Source organism: Chanodichthys erythropterus, chromosome 24 (assembly GCF_024489055.1).
Source record: "Chanodichthys erythropterus isolate Z2021 chromosome 24, ASM2448905v1, whole genome shotgun sequence".
Lineage (NCBI taxonomy): Eukaryota > Metazoa > Chordata > Actinopteri > Cypriniformes > Xenocyprididae > Chanodichthys > Chanodichthys erythropterus.
The window spans coordinates 27,901,240-27,914,883 of record NC_090244.1 but is presented as its reverse complement, the minus strand read 5'-3'; the positions used below and the strand labels follow the sequence as shown (position 1 = coordinate 27,914,883).

The window sequence follows — 13,644 nt, the reverse complement described above, 5'->3', positions numbered from 1 at the left end:
GGACATTACTTATGTCAGGCATGTGAGGAGCAAGAAGAGGGGGTGATAATGACATTTTGGCACAGTTTCTTATTTTACTGAATAGTGCATTATCCTTGTGTAACAGTAATAGTGAAGTGTAAATATAAATAGTTTTTAGTTTACTGCCAACACTGGCAGCTGGATAATGGCAAGTTGTTGTGGGTTCATCCATTATATTTATTGGTGTTCATACAAAAAAAAAAGCAAAGAAATAATCAACTACTATTCAATTAATCAATTATTATTATTATTATTATTATTATTATTATTGTATTACAACATTTTGTTATAATATTTCCATATTTCATCAGATGGTCTCACAATACCCATCAAAAACCTATACAAGCATGATGTTAGAATGGAAAATGAGGAAATGATAAAATACTGCAATATTTAAATGTGATTCAACAAAGTTTGTTATTCATGATGAGGAGTACACACTTGGGTAGATTTTAATGCCCTTCCACCCCCAAGGGGCCAGTACCGGCCCCTGGAAGAGCAAAAAAAATGCACATTTCAAATGGCTGTAACTCAAAGTCCGGTTAGCGTATCAAAGAGAAAATCAACAGGACAACTGCTTATGCTATGATTACTAAATAATGTTGGGCACAGTTTTCAGACATACATGGAAAGCTGGCATAAAGGTTTTTTAATAGTGATTACAGTAAAATATTAAATTTCAGCCTGTCCCTCATATATTTAATAAATGTTTGCACAATAAACATATTTAGATATCGAGTTGTCCATTAAAGATCTTATTATTTTAACATTTATCATTTCTTTACTAAACGTTTTAAACTACATTACCCATATGTCTCTGTCATTCTATCAATGAACGGGAAACATGGCGCTGTAGTTCATTGAGAAGCTAGGGTTAGGGTTGGGATCTCGGTAAAGGAGTAATTTCTCACAACATGGAAACACTTTATAGTTAACTTAATGTATGAGTAACGTAATATTCACACTAAAACAAACTTTGTAAGATAAAGCGCCGTTTTATATGGGTTGAAAGGTAGTCCAATCACAGCGAGTTCTGCGATAGAGTCACAGCCAATCACAACACAGCTGAACAGATGCGTCACGCTTACTTGTCCATTTATGGTAAATGACGACAGATCTCCTTCGGTTCCGGCTGACGAGAAAGATTCCTTAAATATATAATTAATCTAATTAAATATAATAAAAATCACATTTTACAACGAAAGACTCCTTTGTGTTTTAAACTGATGCATAAATATATTTGAAAGAGATATAATTGCATCTACTAAAGTGCTTCTAACATTTACAGTAGATATGTAGTATATTAAAGGTATACATTTAATCACTTATTTATACCATTCTTCACCATTTGAACTCTTGGAATTAAAATAAATATAAATAAAAGCATAATGAATGTACTCGATTTTGTAATCATATTCCAATATTTAGTGTCAAAGACAAATGTAGTCCCCAAACTACTGCACAACAGTATAAAAATCAGTTAATTGTGAGAAAAAATATATCCAGTTACAGAGTCAATCTATTATAGTGAAATATAACTACACAAATCGATATGATGAAGTATTATTTTTACAAACCAAGAGATGAGATAAAATTCCATGTGAAAATATGTTTCTTTAAAGAATAGGGGGAAAAAAATAACATTTTACATTCTCAACTTTAATACAATATAATATTGTGTTTATTGTTCACTTTTACTGTAACTAAATGAAAGGCAAATTCAAATAGTTAATGCATTTTATAAATGTTAAATATTTTCAGCAATAAAATGCTTCTATAAAATACATTCATGGGTATGTTACATTTACATTATCCAGGTACTGATATAATGATACCATAGATGTAGTTAAGGTGGACATTTACTATAGTGACACTGTAAAAAAAGGTTTAATGAAACAAAATGCAAGACATTTTCAAGTCCATCTAAATGAAGAGGTAACAAACTCACAGAATAATGTCCAGAATGTCAATGTGTCATTTCTGTAATACTCTATATCAGCACCAAACAGAATTAAATAAATATTGATTGTTCTCAGAGGGTTTTCCTGAACACTCTCACTAACTTCAATTGTTCGGACAAACACCTGCTATACACACATGCAGAAATACATATTTGACTATAGTCGCAGCATTACTAGAACTTTTACCAAAACTCCGGATGAGCACTGGTGCTTCTTTGATAAAGGCAAGAATATGGAAAAAGATAAATTACTATTTTCAATATTGGTTCTGCACGTTTCAAGGAGATCATAAGGAGGAGTCCACGTGAAGACTTTTAAAAACTGTGACAGAGTGAAGGGTGCACCTCCCTGGACACACCCTAAGCATGACCAAACAACAACACCCAAAGACAGATATGAAGTGGACACCACCAGGAGAATGCAGGGGAAGACATGGAAACGAAGGCCTGAAGAATGTCGGTGTCCCATGGGAAGATGTGGAGAATGTGGTCACAGATTGGATACGTTGGAGGACACTTGTTACCCAATGTGCCCAGCACAGCACTTGATGATGATGTTGTGAGTTCATACATAACCGTAGGATTTCCTTCTGTAAAGAGTGTTGCACAATTAAATGTTAAATGCATTTATGTAATAAGTTCACTGATGTGTGGGCATTTCCATGATTAAAAGTATAGCAAGCTATATTCATATTTTAAAAAATAAAAAATAAAAATAAATAAATAACATGTTTCACATGCAAGCAGGACATTATCAGCAGTGTAAATGATCATGACAAAATAATCGAATATCTGATGTCATGTGACAAGTCAAATGATAATTTCCACTCTTGCAAACAGAGGTAGTTATGAGGTGCGGAGAGACATCATGTATCATTGGAACATTTTGGGCCCAATCTGTAATCATTTTAAAGAATTCAAGGGAATTAATATAAACTTTTATGTGTGGGACGTCCAACTGTCCAAGAAGGGGCACAACTGATTTACAAATAAGGTGATAAATATGTACAGGATTTGACTTTAATTTTAATTTACTGTGAGACTATTTAACAAATGCTTGATAAAATGTTTGATAAAGGGTTAAAAGCAACACATGCATACCATTGCAATTATTTGCCTTTGCAGCTTTCTGTCTCCTTCATCCATTTCCGAAAGGCCCTTTTTGTCTTTTCAGCTAAAACAAGAGAAAAGAAAATACCATTATTTATAATATATAGGTTTATATATAAATATATATAGGAAAGAAGTTCTTATTGACCTTACAGTTTTTGGATTTAACATTATTAGGCATTAAAAGCATAATAAGTGTTGTGGTTACTCTGTATTTACAACAAAAATCACATTAAAACTACCAATACTGTGGTAAAAAGCATGGTAAGTGTTGTTTTTTACCGTGCTTCTACAACAAATACCATTTTGAAACTACACTTGTACTACTTTGAACCTGATTTGAATATGTTATATTGTGCAATATATTGCACGTCACGTGACAGTGTTTAATCACCCTAGTTTAGTATTTAATATAGAAAGCAATGAAAAGCAAAACCTCAGCGGAGGTGACAGATATAATGCAGTGACTGAACATGAGGGAGCTAACGTTAATCTGATTAATATCTGCAAACAGAAAAGACATTATATCAAACATTAGAACAGCGTATTTACGACTACTTACCAACATCCAGCACACGCGAACTGATGCCAAATATCGCGATGTGTTCTGAAGGAGACTTCTTCAGCGTGAGAACGGTCAGGAGTGAGAACGGGTTGACATTCACTGAGTGAATATTACGAAAATAGAATATATATTTCTCGCTAAAAATGTAATCAAACCTTATTTTTATGCAGAAACTAACTCAAAATATTGTTCATAGCAACCAAAACGTAGCAGTTTCACATTATTCTGGCGAGATCAGATAAATCTTTGCAACAACGCGCAAGCGAGTGATTATGTACATTCACTGAGTGAATATTATGAAAATAGAATATATATTTCTCGCTAAAAATGTAATCAAAACTTATTTTTATGCAGAAACTAACTCAAAATATTGTTTTTTTCACTAAAAAGTAGAGAAATGTCCGCCATGTTTTTTGTTCTCACGGCCGGGCTCTCTAAAGTCACGTGACTTGGACGCAAAACAATAGGCAAAAAAAAAAAATGTAACAGTCATACAATTTAAGGGCCATTATTGTAACCCCTCTACGTTTTGCACTTTGGACCAACGTAGTCAGGATACGTTTTCATATGAGACTGGGTTGCTGAAACACACATGTGCACACAAACGCACACACACACACACCCACCCACGCGCGCACACACACACACACACACACACAAACAGATCGGCACACACATACACACACACACACACACGCGCGCGCGCACGCTCTCTCTCTCTCTCAAACACACACACACACACACAGATCGACACACACACACACACACACACACACACACACACACACACACACACACACACACACACACACACACACACACACAGATCGGCACACAAGTACACACACACGCACTAATACACACACACACAAGCAAAAGGACAACCAATTTTTCAGCATGTAAGTCGTGTATGGTGTACAAGGACTTACAGGAGTCGAAATCATAAATCCTCGATCACTTTTAGTGAGCTTTGATAAAACTTCCCTCAGCTAGCGCGTCTTTTTGAAGTGACTAGAAGCCTTGTCACCTGACCTGAATACTGCGCGCTGATTCGCTAAAACGGACTTATTGGTTTCTGTCTGTACACAAACAAGGGCGCTTGTCGGCTTCTGCTGTAAAACGTGAACTTGCGATGCCTGAAAGTGGGCAAAACCGGCTCTTCTGACAAAATGGATTTAGGGTACAGAACGTGCTATATATGGAGAATAATGCACAACACTTAGTTCATTTTTTTTAAAAATGGCGTTTATCGGTTTTTGCAAATGAACTCTTCAAATGCTGTCGTCAGCTTTCCTTGCAGGTCCTGCTCCACAAAAGCTCTGCAGCAAACATACAGACATCAAGAACCAGAAAAGTGCTGTAATAAGTCCGTTTAAATTCCAATAATTAAAATAAAATAGACTTTAGATTTAAATAGACTTTGTATTCATTTCTGTAGTATCCTCACACAAAGCTTTTGATGGCATCATTCCTCTACCTGATAAACACACGTGATCATCTGTCCCTGTAACATCAGACAAGTTTCCTGAGATTTATGTGCTCAAATCTACATTTATATGTTGATGTGTTAACTCACTTCTTATCCAACACAAATGTTCCTTAATGTATGAACAGTACTAATGGACAAATAAAATAGATTAAACTTATGTGTAGTTACTGTAGATTTATTTATTTACATTATTTTCATTCATGTAATGTAAGCAGTGTTGACAACAGTGAATAACAGCACAAACACATCACTCAAATTACATAATCCATCACTCATAAGTCATAATACTTAAATATGTTCCTGTCAGAGGTTAAATAAACATTTAATAAGCATCTTTAAGATGTATATGGTTTAGAATATGTAATTCCACTTCGGAGAATTAAGTTATGTGTGTTTACTAGAGATCCCGTTATCTACATAATACATAATAAATCGTGTTTTACAGTAAAGCCACAACTAGTGTCTAGCATCTTCACACATTCAGCAGTTTACTCTACAGTAGTTCAACAAATGTGTTTTTGGTTTTCAATACTCACATTTAACAGCATCCGCGTCGCTTTTCTCAAGTGTTTGATTATGACGTATCCTCTCCCGTGGCCTCCTGGGATAGAAAAGTATGGCTGCGTCCGAAATCGCCTACTCACTGAGTAGGTACTTAATTTCAGTAAGTACTTACTTTTCGAGCCTTAAAAGAATAGGTACTAATCTCGTTGAGTATGAATGTGATCCGGATATAATCCGCCATGTTGACGTTATCATGTGACCTACGACGTTATCACAAGCGCAACAACTTTACAACAGGTTTAATTCATATCTGTAAATATCTTGAATTTTTTTAACCCTACTAATCTGACCCACAGTTTTATCCTTAAAGATAGGCTATATATATATATATATATATATATATATATATAGTCTATATATATATATATATATATATATATATATATATATATATATATATATATATGATGAAAACCCAAAATCGCGATCTCTTGAATATGTTGTTAATTTCTTTATTTTATATGCATACAATTTTATCCACAAGCAAAAGTGGCTTAAATCTCCTGTTTTCCTTTTTCTCATTGAATTTAACTGTCGTTTCATCCCTTAGGCTTATAATATATATATATATATATATATATATATATATATATATATATATATATATAGAAGAGTTATTTTGTATTTTTGTGATATTTAACATTGTCATTGTGCTTTTTTCTGTGTATATAATCTATTTTTTTTTGTCATTATGATTGCTCATTGTTAGTTCTGCAATAATAATATAATAAAAAAGATATGAGTGACAGGTGCACTAACACCTCACAGCACCAGTAACTTGCCATCGCTACCTTGTACGGTTTTCATCAGCATTTGCAATATCTGCACAAAGGAGATGTCGGACAGCTGCTTGAAGATCTCACCTTTGGAGAAGACTAATGTATTACTACTAAAGATAAGATTACCCCAGAATGAACAGCATTGCTAGACCACCCTAACACTTAATAATGAATGCTGACCAATACTTAATCATATTAATTTTTTACAGAAAATAATGTATTATTAAAACAAGCAAATTCTAATGTTTTGTCATATGACATAGCTATGCATGAATAAACACTAGACAAATACAACCAAGGTGAACACATCTCAATTTACAGTCAAGCAATGAATTAATGCATGAATAAAATAAATATATTTTATTTACGGACAATAGGAAACATAAATGAGTTATAGAATGAATAAAAGTAATCATCACAATAAATAAATACATATACAAGTCAACAACACATGAAACAAAGCTTTATTCAAACTCGTTCTTACAATCGCATATTTCAGCATATCTGCCATCTCACACAGCTGTGCCAATTCTGCACCTTCACCTGTCTTTGCCATCTATAATGTCCCTCACTGCTGCTCCTCTCAATGGGGACATCTTTGATCCAGAGGATGAGGAAGATGATGATGGACCCCTGAACTCCATAACCTTGAAGCAGGAGTGGGAGAAGATGTGTGGGACAATCTGACTGCTGCTGTGTCTGCTCCAAACATTCATGTGCTCTCCATGAACAAGACTACATGTAAAACATTTAAACTGATTGAAACGTTTAATAATTCATGTCAGAATTCTGTTTCCTGACATATTTCATTCAATATTTTTACAATTACGTGCTATTTTTTTGTTTCAGCTTTATTATTTTAGTGGTGTAGTGGGATAAATCTCCGGGTTCGATCTCTGCAGCTGTCACCATCCTTAATCAAGACACTTTACTCCAGGTTACTCCATGGGGATCATCCCTGTAATAAGAGCACTGTATGTCACTTTTGATAAAAGCATCTGCCAAAAACAAACCTGTAAATAAATGTAAATGTGATTTTTGTAAATCCTTTTTTGTTAGTGTCTTGGGCACAAACACTCAATAAAGCTGATTATTTCTTAAAGTTTACTTTTTCAAGGTACCATAATATAAATGCATACATACAGTTTCTATTTGGGGGCTTAAAGGGTTAGTTCACCCAAACATATAAATTCAGTCATTATTCAGGTTTTTTTCCCCCACAAATGCCGCCATCACCTTGCCTTGCAGGCAAACATACCGACATCAAGAATCAGAAGTGCTGTAGTAACTCTGTTTGAAATTACAGTAATTAAAATAAAATACAAGTTAATATTTAAATAGATTTGTATTAATTTCTGTAGTTTACTCACTCAAAGCCATTGACGCCATCATTCCTTCATCAGCCTCTCTCCACTGGATAAACACACGTGTGATCATCTGTCCCTGTAACATCCAGACAAGATTCAAGTTTCCTCTGAGATTTATGTGCTACATTTACATGTTTAATACTACATTTACATGTTTATGATGTGTTAACTCACTTCTTATCCAACTGTATATAATTTACCAACAGTACTAACGGACAAATAAAATAGATAACTTAGATCTAATTACTTGTACATTTGTTTATTTACATTCATTCCTGTACATTTACCTCCATTCATGTAAAGTGTTGGGAACAGACAGTGAATTCTACATAATAGCACACATCACTCAAGATGTATATTTCATATTGTGATGTACTCATTACCTGCAATACTTATTGAATGATGTTAGATGTTAAATAAACATTTAGTAATCAACTTTATGATGTATATGGTTTGGAATTAATGTAAATCCACTTTGGAGACGAACGTGTGTTTATTGAAGCTCCCCTCTTAGCTGTACACAATAAAACGTGTTTTTACTGCAAAATCACAACTATACTACACTGACTAGCGTCTTTACACCTCTACAGTAGTTCAACAAATGCGAATTTAACACAAGTAACCAAGTTTTTGGTTTTTAATACTCACATTTGAAAACATCCGTGCCGCTTTTCTCCTCCGTGTTCGAGTGTGACGTATCCTCTCCCGTGGCCTCCTGGGATAGAAGAGTGTCCATCGGATGAACACTTCAGAATCTGGGAGGGAGCAGTAGGCCATCCGAGAACTTCTCGACTACACATTTATGATTACTGAGGATTTCGGACATACTACTCCTTTCACGTACTGTTTTCCCCCTACTATATAGATAAGTAGGCATATTCGGACGCACTTTAAGTAGACGCACGTCCGAATCTCGCGAGAATTAGACATCACCCAGGTAGTTCTCGCCTACTCTTTTATGAATACTTCGGATTCGGACATACTTTTTCGCTCGCCTACTGCTTTTCCCCTACTATATAGTAGAGAAGTATGCGGTTTCGAATGCAGCCTATCTATCGAGGAATACTTCAGAATCTGGGCGGAAGTAGTAGGCCATCCGGGAACTCCTCGACTACTAATTTATGATTACTGAGGTTTCTGACATACTTATTCGCTCGCCTACTGCTTTCCCCCTTTTATATAGTAGGTAAGTAGGCGGTTTCGGACGCACTTTAAGTTATGGAAGGCCATGAGGGCCAAATACACGTGAATTTTAACACGTCAACAACACGTTAAATACGTGTATTTCACGCGTATTTAACGCGTATTTCACGCGTTAAATACGCGTGAAAAATCAACGCGTTAAATACGTGTATTTGACATGTATTTCACACGTAAAATACACGTTAAATACACGTATTTAACGCGTGAAATACGCGTGAAAAATCAACACGTTAAATACGTGTATTTGACGTGTACTTCACGCGTGAAGTACGCGTTAAAAATCTGTTTGAACGGGTCGTTGTCATTGGCTGCTGAGAACTTGGGTCAAACCATTTCTGTGAGCTTAAGGGGGTGTACCATTCATCTGCTAAGATGCCACCATTTAACATGCTAGATCAGCTTATTCTGCTCTTTTATTTGGTCATTTTGTATAATGTAATATATTTAAACTGTTGTTTAATGAAAAAAATAGATTTAATTTTTCCACTTATGCATTTTTTATTTTATTATTATTTTATTTATTTTACAACGCCCTTACGTTTACTGACAATAAAATGCAGCATTATAAGCTCACTGAATGCAAGTATGCTCTCTCTCATATGACCTGCAAAGTTTTTTCTCTGGTGTGTGTTGGGGTGGGACACTGAAGAAGATTGGTATATGACTTGAGTCGATAGACCTGCTGCAAAGTTTTGTTCTAAAGAAATAGTACAGTTTAGTCATACACAAATATAATTTTAAACTGATAATAATGTAGATGCTCCCTCTGTGTTTGTGTCAGAATATGGTGCGGAGCGCAAGCTCAAACCTTTGTGACATACTGTATCAAAACTATGTGAAATAAATTATTTCTAGTCGACTAGTAGTAGTTCATTTAAGCCATTAGTGACTAATCACATTTAAATTCATATAATTTCTTAAATACTAGAGAGAATAAACCATATTAATGAGCGTTTACGCAATATCTATATGACTCTGTGGAGTCTTGGGTAGCCTACTATATAGATATAACCTTGCATTAAGAACCGGCAAAAGTAATGATTATAAAAGTGGCAAAAAAAAAAAAAAAAAAAAAAAAAAAACAGCAAGGAGACAATTTAATTGTTTATTAATAAACTATTGTTTTCTGAATCAGTGTCGGCTGCAAAGATGTTGACATTGCTGACTCTCATCATCTCCGCAGAGATGCACATTTCATTCGATTAGGCCTACATAATCAGAGAGTAGCCTATTGAATTATTTCGTTTAAAAGTAGACATTTCACGCTTTCTGTATATTTCTCATGTATGTGAGGCAAGTAGCCTATACGCTGAGTTTCGGTTCATTTAGCCTATAAGGCACGCTCCAGTTCACCTGCGAGTGATCGCGCCCGCGCATCTATGTCAGGATTATATTTTCTGCTATATTTTGCTTCTTATTTATTAAATCCAGGCAATTGGTTGATGAAACATTGATTAAAATTAAGATACAATTTTTACAAAACGAAATTCACTTAAGTTTTGTTTTGTAGAAAGCCTTTCTTTAAAGTGAATTTCGTTTTGTAAAAATTGTATCTTAATTTGAATCAATGTTTCATCAACCAATTGCCTGGATGTAATAAGTAAGAAGCAAATATAGTAGAAAATATAATCATGACGTGCCAGTGTGATCACTGGCGCGTGAACTGGAATGCTTACAATAAATGAACCGAAACTCAGCATATAGGCTGCTTGCCTCACATACATGGGGAATTTCTCTATAGAAAGCATGCAATATCTACTTTAACGAAAACGAAATAATTCAAAACGAAAAGAAATATGCTACTCTGTTTATGTAGAATAAACCGAATGGAATGCTCATTCTCTCTCTAAGCGCGTCCATGAGGAGACGAGGAGAGCCAATGTCAACTTCATCTTTGCAGCCGACACCGATTCAGAAAACATTACTTTATTAATAAACAATTAAAATATCTCCTTGCTGTTTTGGTCACATTCATAAGACCAATATCGAATCCCAGGCTATATGCCTTTTTCACCTCCCACTCAATAAATTGCAAAAGGCTTAAAGCTTTGTGTTGCTTTTGATATGGAACAAAGACTCAGATTTAAAATTCTGTCCATTTCATTAAGAAATTCAAGCAATAAATACCGTTTTGGCGCTCTTTAATGTGGCATAATAGATTGTTGTTGATTCTGGGTACTTGCATGTGCGTTATCAAACACATAGCAAAAGATTCGTGCCAGTTTCATTTTTGTTCTGGATCTTAACCTTAATATATATGCTATATTTATGTAAATAACTGCAGAAAGGCCGCACTGCAGATAGATATGCATTTCATATGTCGGAAAATCAAATTAAATCGGCTGAATTGCCTGTGCGAGCAAGCTTTAACTAATCTACAGCGCAACATCGATGCACAAAAAAAAATTTTACTAATTCAATAATTTTTTAATCAAATATTAATTTACCGAATTGAATTAGAACAGAATATAGCCTTTTAATATATGTCTTTTTTTTAAACGAAATAATTCAAAGCGAAAAGAAATAGGCTACTCTCTGATTATGTAGGCCTATCCGAATGAAATGTGCATCTCTGCGGAGATGATGAGAGTCAGCAATGTCAATTTTTGTTTTATTAGTAAACAATTAAAATGTCTCCTTGCTGTTTTTTGCCAGTTTCATAATCATTACTTTTGCCAGTTCTCAATGCAAGGTTTATGCGTGCCCTTGCTATATAGATATTGCGTAAATGCTCATTAATATGGTTTATTCTCTCCAGTATTTAAGAAATTAAATGAATTTAAATGTGATTAGTCACTAATGGCTTAAATGAACTAGTACTAGTCGACTAGAAATAACTTATTTTACATATTTTCGATCCAGTATGTCACAAAGGGTTTGAGCTTGCGCTCCGTTTAAATCTATATTTTAAAATTATATTACTAACCTGGGTAGCGTTTCCCAAAAGCATCGTAAGCCTTAGTTAAGCAACTTAAGCTTACGATGCTTTTGGGAAACGCTGCCCTGCACTATTTCTTTAGAACAAAACTGTGCAGCAGGTCTATCATCTCTAGTCACACACTTCAGTTAGCCTATGTGTCCCCACCCCAACACACACCTGAGAAAAAACTATGCAGGTCATATGAGAGCATACTCGCATTCAGTGAGCTTATAATGCTGCATTTTATTGTCAGTAAAGGTAAGGGCGTTGTAAAAAGAAAAAAAGGCATAAGTGGGAAAAATCAATTATTTTTTCATTAAACGGCAATTTAAATATATTATTTCTAAAGATTATACAAAAATAACCAAATAAAAAGGCAGAATAAGCTGATCTAGCATGTTAAATGGTGGCATCTTAGTAAATGAATGGTACACCCCCTTAAGTTCACAGAAATGGTTTGACCCAAGTTCTCAGCAGCCAATGACAATGACCCGTTCAAACTGATTTTTAACGCGTATTTCACGCGTACTTCACGCGTTAAGTACACGTCAAATACACGTATTTAACATGTTGTTGACGTGTTAAAATTCACGTGTATTTGGCCCTCATGGCCTTCCATATAAAGGCGTCATATGATGCGAAGTATGATGATCAGGCGTCATATGATGCGACGTATGATGATCAGGCGTCATATGATGCGACGTACATATTTCAGACGTACCAATCACACGTCATTTTTTTATGCAAATTTCTCACGTACGCCGCCGTCACGTCGCCGCCTACGATTAGTTTTACAGTGACGGCGCCGCGGGTCTATCGTCTGCCCTCCCTATCAATCCCATTCAAAATTTGACACGGTCTGACGGCGACGTAAGGGTAGACTGCGCCTTATCCTTCGCCTGCTTAGCCTTAGTATGGCGCTCCAAATGTTCCATTCGGTGACGAGACTGACAAGCACGACGGATAACACACGTGTATACGTGCGTGTACGTCTCCATTTGTATGGCGTTCGGATATGAGGGGTGACTTCAACAAAATGTGATGATTGCTAAGCAAACTGAGAGGAGAACTAACGTGATTCTTCAATTAGGGGAACTTTTATGTCCCCAGATTATACATTCATGTTAAAAATAATATATTATAAAATAAATAGTTTAGTTATGTCAAATAATATTTATTGCACCACCAAAAAATGTTATACACAAAAATCAGTATGATTTCCATGTTTAAAAATGTTTTCATCACTAATATTTGGCTACTCAAGCCTTGTCCCCAACCCAGACTTTAAAACTTGTCTGCTCTGAAAATGTGATAAAATGTTATCAGTTCATTAAAAAATCACAATATATGTTTAAACAGTAACTTAAAAAGGCACTTGATGCATAATTTGGGTTCATATCCGTGCAATTTGTGAATATTTTTAACAATTTAGTATTGTCCACAACAATACTGTCATTACCGCGACAGTCTATGATTACAACAAGGATTTTTTGGGGGGTAAGACTTGTTTATGCCGTAACCATGGAAATGAAGACCAGCAGGGGAGCACATGTCAGCCATGGAAGAACAGTGACATTTGATGTCTGAAAAAGTAAGTAATTTAATCATGAATTCCTTCTGATCATGGAGTAGACTTATTCAGCGTCATTACCATTAATGCTGTAGC

General features: G+C 35.0%; 1 long non-coding RNA gene across 1 annotated transcript; it reads right to left on the bottom strand.

The window, feature by feature from the left end:
* Positions 1-1,705: 1,705 nt before the first annotated feature.
* On the bottom strand, positions 1,706-5,877 carry LOC137014659 (uncharacterized). The gene is made up of 4 exons (XR_010893881.1): positions 5,682-5,877; positions 5,104-5,160; positions 3,083-4,975; positions 1,706-2,571 (listed from the first exon to the last, which is right to left on the bottom strand). It is a non-coding gene; the product is annotated as an uncharacterized lncRNA (long non-coding RNA).
* Positions 5,878-13,644: the final 7,767 nt, after the last annotated feature.